At 37.1% G+C, this 12,547-nt stretch overlaps 1 protein-coding gene across 4 annotated transcripts in view; it reads right to left on the bottom strand.

The window, feature by feature from the left end:
* The window catches only part of EDN3 (endothelin 3), a 49,153-nt gene that overhangs the window by 7,144 nt on the left and 29,462 nt on the right, over positions 1 to 12,547 (bottom strand). The gene's annotated exons all lie outside the window — the stretch shown is intronic.

Below are 12,547 nucleotides of genomic sequence, written 5' to 3'. Positions count from 1 at the left end.
TCTGAAAATATAGTGTTTAATTTTGAAAAAGATAAACCTCTTTCTTTTCTTTGTTTTCCAAAAAGCAGAAATGTCTCTGATTCAATGTTATTTTGAGGCATGGGGTGAAAAGAAATGTAAAATCCTGAACCAATCTCTGTCAGCTCATACAGAATTAACATTTTTCAACATTATTTTATTTTATTTTATTCCTTTCAGAATTTTAGAATTTGAATCACCTAAAGTTCTCGTGGAATTTTAGATGCATAAAATAATGACAAAACTTCAAACTTTTATTATTGAGGAAGGACTAAGTATTTAACAGTAGAATATAACCTAGTTTATTGTAGATCTCTGAAAGAACAGAATTGACTACCTGACACATTTAGAATACAGCAAACAGGAATCAGAAGAAACAAAGAAATTGATAGTAGCTTGTTTGCTATAATGTTTTTCAGGAAACATATTGGTTCCACCCCCTTCCCATCAAACTATTTTCAACAAGCAAAAGCATGACCAATTTCTATTGAAATATAGTAGTTCCTCTATGGGAATAGAGGCACTGCAGTGGCTCAGCGGTTAAGATGCTGGAGACCATGTGATGGACATGTGGCCTATGGTAGAATTCAATTTTTTTTTACTACCATTTCTGTAGGCGTGGCTTGGTGAGTGTGGCATGGCTTGGTGGGCATGGCAGGGGAAGGACACTGTAAAATCCCCATTTCCTCCTGATCAGCTGGGACTTGGGAGGCAGAGAATAGATGGGGGCGGGTCCAGTCAAAGATGGCATTTACTGGTTATCCGAACTGCTCAAAATTTCCGCTACCCGTTCTCCAGAACTGGTCAGAACCTGCTGAATACCATCTCTGATCTGGCCCAATGCAAAAGATGGCTTCCAGGCCTGAAAGCTGGGTTTGTTGGCTGACCTGAGCTCCATATGATGAAATCAGCTCTCATCCTCGCCCTAGCTCCTGACAACCTAGCAGTTCGAAAGCATACAAATGCACATAAATAGCTAATATTTTGGTGGGAAGGTAACAACGCTCCATGATGTCATGCTGGCTACATGACAACGGAAATGTCTTCGGACAGCGCTGGCTCAATGGCCTTGAAACAGAGATGAGCACCACCCCTATAGTCAGCAACTACTAGCAGAGTAAAATCCACAGGGACTCCTGGTATTTACTATGGGAACAGAGGAAAAGAGAAAGCATTAATCAAAAACTTCAACTATCAATATGTATATTCTCATAGTTCTTCAGAAGGACAGCACTTGTTTTTAAAGCCAATTTAGTCCTTAATTAATTCAAAAACTGTGTGAAAACTTGTAATCACTGTGTTTCTGATGCATGTAGTGATTTAGTTCCAGAGTTCTCGGCCTCCTCCATACCATACTTATAAGACTTCATGACTGGGAGAACACGGATTAAATTACTCTAGAAATGGGATAATATCCACCATTGGCAGAAATTAAGGCTATAAGTAATTAAGCATGGCAGTGCATTAAATCCGAATAAACTAGCATCATATTTTGCTGTGTGGATAATTAAGAGTCTACGTGTATTCAACTCTTTTCTTTTTTTTTAATTTTTTTTAAATTTGCATTTATATCCCGCCCTTCTCCGAAGACTCAGGGCGGCTTACACTATGTCAAGCAATAGTCTTCATCCATTTGTATATTATATACAAAGTCAACTTATTGCCCCCAACAATCTGGGTCCTCATTTTACCTACCTTATAAAGGATGGAAGGCTGAGTCAACCTTGGGCCTGGTGGGACTTGAACCTGCAGTAATTGCAAGCAGGTGCTGTTAATAACAGACTTTTAGACTTTTAGACTTTTTCCCTCTATAATTTATTAAAATATGTTTTTACTAAAGGGGAAAAGAATAAGCATGGCAAAAAATTAAAACATATTATGCAATAGACTGCATAAGAATATGAGTGTAAGGCAGGGGTGAAAAGCTACCAGTTTGGACTGGATCGAGAGAACCGGTAGCAGAGATTGGGGATGGTTCGCCATGCTGGTAGCAATTGCTGGCTGGCCATGCCCCCAAACCAGTCCACAGCCCGCAGCCCTGCCATGCTTCCTTGCCTTCCACACTGCCAAACTCATTGTTCGGAGCATCTACGGAAAAATCTTCCTACTTTTCAAGATCAACTTTAAGAGCTCCAAAAAGCCGACAGCAAAAGTAATGGCAGTGGGGGCAACAGGGGTGTGTGTGTGTCCTTCCTCGGTCCTCCTATCCCAGGTGACAGCCAGGGCTTCGCCGCCTGTGGTGTCTGCCTGTCCAGAGGGGTGGTGTCTGCCTCCAAGTCCTTGCAGAGGGACACACACGCACAGTCTGTCGCCCCAACTGCCACTACGTTTGCTGTCGGCTTCTTGAACTTGATCTTGAAGAGCTGGAAGACGTTTCCTTAGATCACCAAACATCAGCAATCTAAGGAAACCTTTTCTTACACCTTCTCCTCCCCATTCTCCCCCCCCCCTTTTTTCCATTTTTGTGCCTGGATTCCGCTTTTTACACCTTCTCCTCCCCATTCCCACCCCCCATTTTTCCATTTCTGTGCCTGGATTCTGCTTCTTACACCTTCTCCTCCCCATTCCCACCCCCATTTTTCCATTTCTGTGCCTGGATTCTGCTTGTGCAAGAGAAGGCTCCAATGTTCATTTGGGTGGTGGAGGGAAACTCAAAGCATTGGGGGCTTCAGAAGGGCAGAATGTGTTTCAAAATGTGCAGCTCCTGGCTCTAACAGTGAGTGACATCAAGTTGGCCATGCCCACCCAGTCACATGACCACCAAGCTACACCCATCAAGCCACGCCCACAGAACTGGTAGCAAACATTTTTACATTTCAGTGTAAGGTATCGTGACCAAATTTTAACATTGGTAAAGTGGGACACCATTGTCCGGGGGGTGGTGGTGGGGGGGGTTCTAAATTTTTGTACTACCGGTTCTGTGGGTGTGGCTTGTTTGGTGGGTGTGTCTTGGTGGTCATGTGACTAGGTGGGTGTGGCCAACTTGATGTCACTCACGTCACAGGTTCGGGTACCTGGCCTCTCCTCGCCTCAAAGGTCTCAATGAGATACAATTTCCCTGTCTATTTATTTACTACTACTGAACATACAAAATATACTATTTAAATTAATCATATTACATAGTATAGAGTGTGTATGGGCACACAATTTTAAACTGGAGGACTATTAAAAAAAAAAAAGCAGTGACCTTCCTTGATGTGAAGCAAAGGTGATCTGTGCATGTTCAGGAGCTGCATATCCTTCTTCTTGAATACCTTCCATCAAAATATCTTCAGAGATCATATCAAATCTCTTACACTGCATTTTCAATTAATTACAATACAGTAATCCTACCTATCTCATATGGTGTATTGCAGTTACTATCAGGAGTAAATACAATACGCTATATTAAAGGGGGGGTAGTAGAAACATTAGGATGAATTTATACAGATAGCATAAAGGTGTGGGGTGAGGAGGAAATACTGTAATATGGAGTATTTGGCAAAAGTGTATAAAATGGAGGTCTGTGGGATTATCGTATCTGCTAAATTTAGAAAAACTCCAAGATTTAGTAAACTGGAATTGATGCAAAAAGCCGATGCTTAAAATGAATGAAACCAGGAGTTTACTGTGCCAGTCCTTCCACAAAAATCCAAACCTAATTACTCCATCTTTACTTCATCTCAGCAACCGGAACGAGTGTGGCGCTGCTGCTGCTGCTGCTGCGGCTGCTGTTTAATCATTCCAAAACTGACCAAGTAATTCCCGAGCCAAATTCTACTTTTAAGTTCAAACTTGGACTGAATTCCCGAAAAGGGTTATTACAAGTTGCCGTAGTGAAGGTAGGGATTTTTGTGTACAGAAATACATTTTGCATTTAATGGACCCCCTTCTCCCCCACCTATCCCCACTCCCCCCGCAGCCAGGAAAAGAAAGGGAACTGAATTTTGCAAGCAAAACAGTCATTCTTTTCTCCGCTTTCTTTTATTCGGTGTAACGGGGCACTTATGACAAACATCGCCCGCCACGAGGGGAGGAAATCCAAACCAGGCCTTTTTTTTTTTGCTGGCACAAACCCCAGCGGCTCTTCTTCCAAAGCCTACCTTGCTGGATTTTGCTGCGGCACCAACTTCCAGAGGTTCAAGCGCTAGGGAATACCCGTGCAACCAAGACGAAGCCGATGGGCAAAGGGTAGAGAGAGAGCGCTCGGCCGCGACTGGCTATTGCCCCAGCAATGGAGCGCTCCTTTCCACGCCCGACCGCTCAGCTCGCTGCTCCCAGAGAGGAAGTTAAAACCGAGCGGCGAATACAGGCTGCCGATGGGGCGGGAGTGGCGGGTGCTCAAAGATGACTGGGTGGGCAGAGATAAAACAACAGGCGTTTCCTAGAATGTCCTTGAAGAAACTTTTTGCCCTCCCCTATTTTGCTTTGCCTCTCTTCTCTTTGCTTTAACGAGATTTGATCTCTCGAAGAGAGAAGTTCCGTTTGATCACAGTCAAGCTAAAAGGGCATTTCCAAGTTGCATCTTCCCACAATTGGTCCGTGCCAATATGGTATTCCCCGCGGCCTTCCCTTCCCAGCCAAAAGACAAAGCACCCTTAAATGCACCCTCACCCACTTCGCTCTGGCGCCTTCGCAGGAAGTCTCAATCAGGGCTTTTTTAGAACGCCGCGGGACACAGGAAAAATTTCTAAAAAGCGGGACTCTCCCGCCAAAAGCGGGACGTCTGGTCACTATAGTGTAAGAGGATACATTTGACATATAATTACAACTATATGAGACATATTCAGGACAAACTAAACTACACAAGATGAGACTTTGGGATTTTGGCTTTTGTTTTGTAATCTAGATATATTTGCTTGCTATTAATCTCAAGAGTTTATCAAATGAACAGCAAACACAACCATTAAAAACAGCTAACCAAGTAACATATGGAAACTATACAAAATCTTAAATTGTGCAGTCATTGGCCTATTTAACATTTAAATAGGAGTTGAAGGTGTTGAAAGAGATTCCTTCAAAGATGTTAAGAGACAGGAAGGAATTTGCTTTTTTTACACAAGAACTTAAAAAACATCAGATTCAATTCAGATGGGAGGTGCCAGTTGGACTGACACTATTCTATCAAGGAAGGAGATATAGAATTGACACTGTTTTAAAGGCAAAGGATTTTCTTTCTACAGTTTTGAAAGTCGAAATAGAAGTGATAGAAAAACTTCAAGAGACTCAAGAAGGCGTGGTGATCCAAGAGCCTTTATTGCTGCCAGTATTAGAGGAACCACAAGAGCAAAGGGTGACAAGAGGAGCCCTTAAGCGTAAAGAAGAGCAACAGTCTCAAAGTAAAAGTCAGGATCCCATTATGGAAGCTGTGGGAGGAGCTAGACGGAAGATACCGGAGGAGGAGCTTCCGTTGTCTGCTTCAAAGCTTCAGGAGGCCAGTAATGGCAAATAGAATCTTGTCATGGAATGTTAATGGCTTGAATTCAGCTCAGAAAAGAAGGAAAATATTTCACTACTTGAAACAATTTAAAAATGATGTGATTTGTTTGCAAGAGACACATATAAAATTATCAGACCAAAAATATTTAATTAATTCAAAATTGGGTAACCATTTTGTTGCATCAGCTTTGGAAAAGAAGCATGGAATTGTTGTATATATCAGGAAGGATATACCAGCTAAACTAATTGAGGCAGATATTCAAGGAAGATTTATTGCTATTGAACTGGTGATAGATGCAAAAAAGACTTTGTTGATAGGTATTTATGCACCTAATCAGCAACAAGAAAAGTTTTACAAAATGTTACATGAGAGGTTGACCCTCTGGGATTATAGTTCGTTTATTTTATTAGGAGACTGGAATGGAGTAATTGATACAAGAAGGATAAGAGAACCTCCTCCAAGAAGATACCTATACATGCAAAATTACCAAAATCCTTTTTGAAATGATGGAAGACTTTGAGTTTAGAGATATATGGAGGTTACGGAATCCAGATGAGAGAGATTTTACTTTTTTCTGATAGGCATCAATCTTTTCACGCATTGATTTTATTTTAATTTCTAATGACTTGCTTTCTAGGGTGAAGAAAGCGAAGATATTTCGAGGTGTTTAACTGACCATAGCCCAGTATGGATGGAATTATTACAAGGGAAAAAGGTGGTAGAACATGGAGGTTGAATGAAAATCTGTTTAGATATGAGGATAATGTAACTTATTGTAAGAAACAGTTAAAAGAATTTTTGATTTTAATATGTACAAAGGGACACCTATAGGAACTGTGTGGGAGGCGAGCAAAGCGTTTATTAGAGGATATTGATTTTATTTGGACAACAGGCAAAGGAATAATAAACAAAGGCAGCGTAGGTATTTGGAAGAAGAAATTCAAAGGAAGCAACAGTTATTAATTCAAAACCCACAAGATCATAAACTTAAAGAGGCTATAAAAATATTACAGAGTCAATTTAATATGTTAATGGCAGACCAGGTGGCAACGAATATACAATATGCTAAACATAATACCTTTTGTAATGCAAATAAACCTGGGAGATGGTTGGCATATAATTTAAGGAAGAAACAGAAAGCACGTGTCATACAAAAAATAGAATATAAAGGTAAAGAGATATACCAACAGGATAAAATTAAAAGGCATTCTCAGAATTTTATACTGCACTATATGCAAAAGACAAAATATTGGATAGGGACATTTATGATTATTTGAAAGATTATAAGGTGAATATTCTAACATTAGAACAGAGGAGGAGTTGAATCGGCCGATAGCTACTGGAGAAATAGTGGAGGCAATTAAACAATTAAAATGGGAAAACCCTGGTACAGATGGTCTTACAGCAACTTATTATAAAAAACACAGGATGAAATATTAGGCCCACTTAAAGAATTATTTAATCAGATACAATTAGGGTGGGAATACCCCGTCATGGAAAACATCTTTTATTTCACTGATACCAAAGAGGAGCAAGACTGCTCTAAACCTGGTAACTATAGGCCGCTTTCACTTTTAAATAATGATTATAAGATTTTTGTAAAAATAATAGCAAATAGATTAATGTTAGTTTTACAACAAAGAATTCATACTGATCAATCTGGTTTTATAAAAGGGAGGCAGATGAGGAATAATGTTAGACAGATTATTAATATATTGGAATATTTGGAAAAGAAGAATACTTCAGCGGCACTTATTTTTTTGGATGCAGAGAAAGCCTTTGATCGATTGCATTGGGATTTTTTATTTAAATTAATAGAGAAAATGCAATTTGGAGACTGTTTTATTAGAATAATTAAAGCGATTTATGGAGAGCAAACAGCACAGATTATAGTAAATGGTAGTTTGACAGAAGTTATTAAGATTGCGAAAGGAACAAGACAGGGATGTCCCTTATCACCATTATTGTTTGTTTTGACTCTGGAACCATTATTAGATAAAATACGAGAATTAATGAAAATAGAGGAATTAAGATTAGACAATATGAGTACAAAGTTAGAGCTTTTGCAGATGATGTAGTGGTTACGTTAATGAATCCTATAAATTCAAGTAGATTTTTGTTGGAAGTAATTGATAAATATGGAAAGGTATCAGGATTTAAAATAAATCAGAATAAAACAAAAGTGATAATTAAAAATATGTCTATACAACAGAAACAAAAACTAGAGGAAATGACAGGATTTGAGGTAGTAAAAAAGGTTAAATATTTAGGGGTCTATATTAGCTCATCGAACAAGAAACTTTATAAGAATAATTATGACTTGCTATGGCAAAAAGTTCAGAATGATATGAGTGGCTGGAAGAAATTGCAGTTATCCCTATTGGGAAGGATTGCGGCTATTAAAATGAATGTGTTACCTAGATTTTTGTTTCTGTTCCAGATGATACCTATAATTAAAAAGGATAAAAATTTGGAAGATTGGCAGATTGGGATTAATAAATTTATATGGCAGGGTAAAAAGGCGAGGGTTAAAATGAAAATAATACAGGACTCACGGGAAAGAGGTGGTTTAAGAATGCCTAACTTTAAACTATATTATGAAGCAGTAACCCTTTCAGTAATAAGTAACTGGTTTAACTTAACAGAGGAAAGAATTTTGAATATAGAAGGTTATGACTTGTTATATGGATGGCATGCGTACTTATTTTATGGAAAAAAGTGGATAGGGCTTTTAAGAATCATGTGTTGAGAAGTGCTCTTTATGGTCTGGAAAAATATTCCTATAAATTAGAATACAAGATTCCTATATGGGCGAGCCCTAGACATGCAATAGAGAATATAAATATAGAACAGAAACAGGAAATGATTACATATAAAGAACTTTTGTATGCTGAAGGAGGTAGATTGCAATTAAAATCACTACAGGTATTAAATGAAGAAGGAGGAATTATACTTGGTTTCAATATGGGCAAATAAGTGCTAGATGGAAAGAAGATCAAAAATTGGTATAATGCAAAGGGAGGAAAATTTTAATAAAGAAAATTAGAAACCAGACCCAGAAGCATATAAAGAGATTGTATAATGTGTTGCTTGAAATAGATTCGGAAAAGGATTTGGTAAAGGATTGTATGATAAAATGGGCACAGAATATTCAGGAACCAATAATGTTGGAAACATGGGAGAAAATTTGGGTTAGAAATGTTAAGTTTACACATGCACAGAATTTAAGGAAAATTTTTATAAGATGTTTTATAGATGGCATTTAGATCCCAAAAAATTATCATGTATGTATCCTAATATCCAAGCGAAATGTTGGAGGTGTGATTGTGATGATGCTACATATTTTCATATTTGGTGGACTTGCAAGAAAATTAAGGTCTTTTGGATAAGAATTTGGTGGATTATTCAAAATGTACTGAAGAAGAAGATAAAGTTCCTGCCACAATTTTTCCTTTTGGGAATTATAACGGATTGTACAGGGATTGAGACTAAATTGATTTTGAACTTAATAACAGCAGCAAGACTGTTGATTGGACAATACTGGAAGAAGAAGAGATACCTACAATAGAAGAATGGATATTGAAAGTTATTAATTTGGCTGAGATGGCTAAAATCTCAGCGTTTTTAAAAGACAATACGCAGGAAAGATATTTAATTGAATGGAAAAATGGATTGATTATTTACAAAACAGATATCAGATTAAGAAATATCAGATTGCCTTTGAATAATTAGAAAGTTATTTTATGTAATGGGAGGGGTTGGGAGATGAAAAGCTTTGGATGTGGTTATTTGGATTGGAAGGAAAATTTTATTCTATGCTTGGTTTATGTATAACAATACCTTGTGATTGACCGGGAAGCCGGGGGGGAGGGGAAGGGTTTTGTTTTGTTTTGTTTTTGGGAGGAGGGGAAAAAAGGGGGGAAAATGTTTTTGTTTTTTAAAACTCTTTCAATAAAAAAAAAAAAAACATTTAATTTAGCAAACACTGCCTTATGCAAAGCGCATCTAGCTCCATCTAATCTTTCCTGATAAAATTTTAATTCGTATCAATTGTGCCATATATTTAACAAGAGAATAGGGAGGCTGAACTTAGGAACTTCAGGACACAATGTTATGTGGTCACCTTCTTCAATCTAATGTCCTTTAATGCCCCAACCATAGTGACTATCACCATTGGAAATTATGGCAGCTGGCACAACTCACTTTCAGGGCTTCAAGTAAAAAAAGACTGCATGCCACTTTAGGAATAAGCAGGACAGGCTGCACTGAATTATCAGTCCTATACACCGAACAATCTGGCCATGTTTGAAATAAAATAATAACAAAAATTAAATTAAATTAAAAAAGAATAAATTTGACATTAGAAATGGGAATAGAAATGGCAACAGTGAAGGAATGTTGCATTCCCTGTGATATGATGTGATAGAAAGGGTGCTTAGTTTCTGAGTAAAAAAACCCCACAAAGATCTGTTTTATCATGTAAACATTCATCAAACAATTCATTTCTATTATTGTGGATTAAATAAAGGCTCTTACTACAGGCTTTAATCAGCCCACACGTATAAGAATGCCTGTGTCAAACCCATAAATAATAATTATCAAAAAATAATTGTCTGCATTCCTATGTTTCTTTTTTATGGGACTACATTGTTTATATCCCTATTTCTATTTCAGTGGGAATGTAAATAGTACATACTCCCTAGTTAAGATAAAACTTAAAACATTTTATAAAAGCAATTATAATCCACAAATATTTATGCTGCAACAAATTCATTAATCTTTAAATTACCATAAAATCATGTTTGTGCATCAGACTGAAATCTGGTAATAGAAATTGTGCAATATTGCTTATACTGTGATTTCGATCAGCAATGTAAATTAAGCAGATCTGTCATTTATTTGTAACTCCTAAAAGAATAAATTTGACATTAGAAATGGAATAGAAATGGCAACAGTGAAGGAATGTTGCATTCCTGTGATATGATGTGATAGAAAGGGTGCTTAGTTTCTGAGTAAAAAAACCCCACAAAGATCTGTTTTATCATGTAAACATTCATCAAACAATTCATTTCTATTATTGTGGATTAAATAAAGGCTCTTACTACAGGCTTTAATCAGCCCACACGTATAAGAATGCCTGTGTCAAACCCATAAATAATAATTATCAAAAAATAATTGTCTGCATTCCTATGTTTCTTTTTTATGGGACTACATTGTTTATATCCCTATTTCTATTTCAGTGGGAATGTAAATAGTACATACTCCCTAGTTAAGATAAAACTTAAAACATTTTATAAAAGCAATTATAATCCACAAATATTTATGCTGCAACAAATTCATTAATCTTTAAATTACCATAAAATCATGTTTGTGCATCAGACTGAAATCTGGTAATAGAAATTGTGCAATATTGCTTATACTGTGATTTCGATCAGCAATGTAAATTAAGCAGATCTGTCATTTATTTGTAACTCCTAAAAAGAATATTAAATTCCAAAGCTCAATGGTAAATTAGAATCAGGACCATGTACACAAGTCCTGTCTGGTAAACAACATGTTGCTCGTATTTTATTTAGCCAAAGTTATGCTGCTGCTTCTCTTTTAAACAAAAACAACAATTAGCAAGACATTGTCTGAATTCAATCTCCATGTCTATGTGGAAATTATATGAAAAAATAAAATGTTACATTAATTAGTGGTTTAAAAGGGCAAGCAAATATGCATACCCCTCCCCATTAAATTACAAAGAGATTTAGTTAAATGTGCCATAATTCTGCCAATATTTTGGAAAGGAATAAAACCAAAACAAATGTCAATAATACTTATGAGGAGATCAAACCCCTTTAGGTTTCAGGAAAGGAAGAATACATTAAAGAGTTTCCACTTTAACTGGAATTAAACACTTTAATTTTGGAACACATTTTGCAACCAGAGTACTCTTCAGAGAATCACATAATGTGAAAGTATTTATATTCAGGAAAACTATCCAATACATGAATTGCTGTTGTAGTTGTCTGTGACATTTTCAGTAGACATCACCAAAAAATCTATTATGAATAGAAAAGAATAACAGAGTTGGAAGGGACTTTGGAGGTCTTCTAGTCCAACCCCCTGCTTAGGCAGGAAACCCTACACCACTTCAGACAAATGGTTATCTAACATCTTCTTAAAAACTTCCAGTGTTGGAGCATTTACAATATCTGAGGCAAGTTGTTCCATTGATTAATTGTTTTAACTGTCAGGAAATTTCTCCTTATTTCTAAGTTGCTTCTCTCCTTGATTAGTTTCCACTCATGACTTTTGATGGTTTTGTTTTCTCTGGAAAATTGAATAATAATTGTTTGGTTCAATTAGAATGATAAAGACATTCTCCCAAAATAGTCTTGCATTATTGCCTCTTAGCCGATTCTTGTATTTGTAAATCTGTTTTGCTAATTTTCTTTAACACCATTTTACCAGACAAACTATTCCAGTTCCATCTGACTTCAATAAGTTCCCAGATTCAGGCCTTGTTTCTGCATTCTGAGATTAGTAATACTAATTTTTCAGGAATACTTCTTCTTCTACTATTTCTATCTCTAGATCAAACTTTAAACTGCCAGAATTAAGCCACCCTCTTGGCTTTGTCATTGGCCAAAAATAAGCCATTATCGGTACATGTCTCTGGTAGTAGCCAATATACCAGCAGATGAGCAACTTCACTTGAGCACATTGGTTTTACATTTAGGGATTCCAACACTCAACCTATTCAGAGTCCTCCAAGTAGTATAAGGAAGGTCAGATCCTTCAGCCATATCTTCCTTTAATAGCAATAGCACTTTGACTTATATACTGCTTTACAGCCCTCTCTAAGGGGTTTACAGAATCAGCATATATTATTCCTTGCATAATGGTCTTCTTCCTCCATCTTTTAATTCAATTTTGTTCTTGTGTATGCTCAAGAATATTTATTCTTGACTTCCGGTTGACGTCACGGCAAGAACATCTGGAAAACAGCGGTCTCTGTTGAGCCTCGCGAAATCCAGCCAGCAACTGCTGTTGAGAGACCCTGCGGGGTCAAAGCCATCTTTGAGGCGGTGGTGAGGCCCCTCCTCAAGAAGCCTTCCCTTG

This window comes from Ahaetulla prasina, chromosome 3 (assembly GCF_028640845.1).
Source record: "Ahaetulla prasina isolate Xishuangbanna chromosome 3, ASM2864084v1, whole genome shotgun sequence".
NCBI classification, from domain to species: domain Eukaryota; kingdom Metazoa; phylum Chordata; class Lepidosauria; order Squamata; family Colubridae; genus Ahaetulla; species Ahaetulla prasina.
This window is presented reverse-complemented; position numbering and strand designations above follow the sequence as displayed.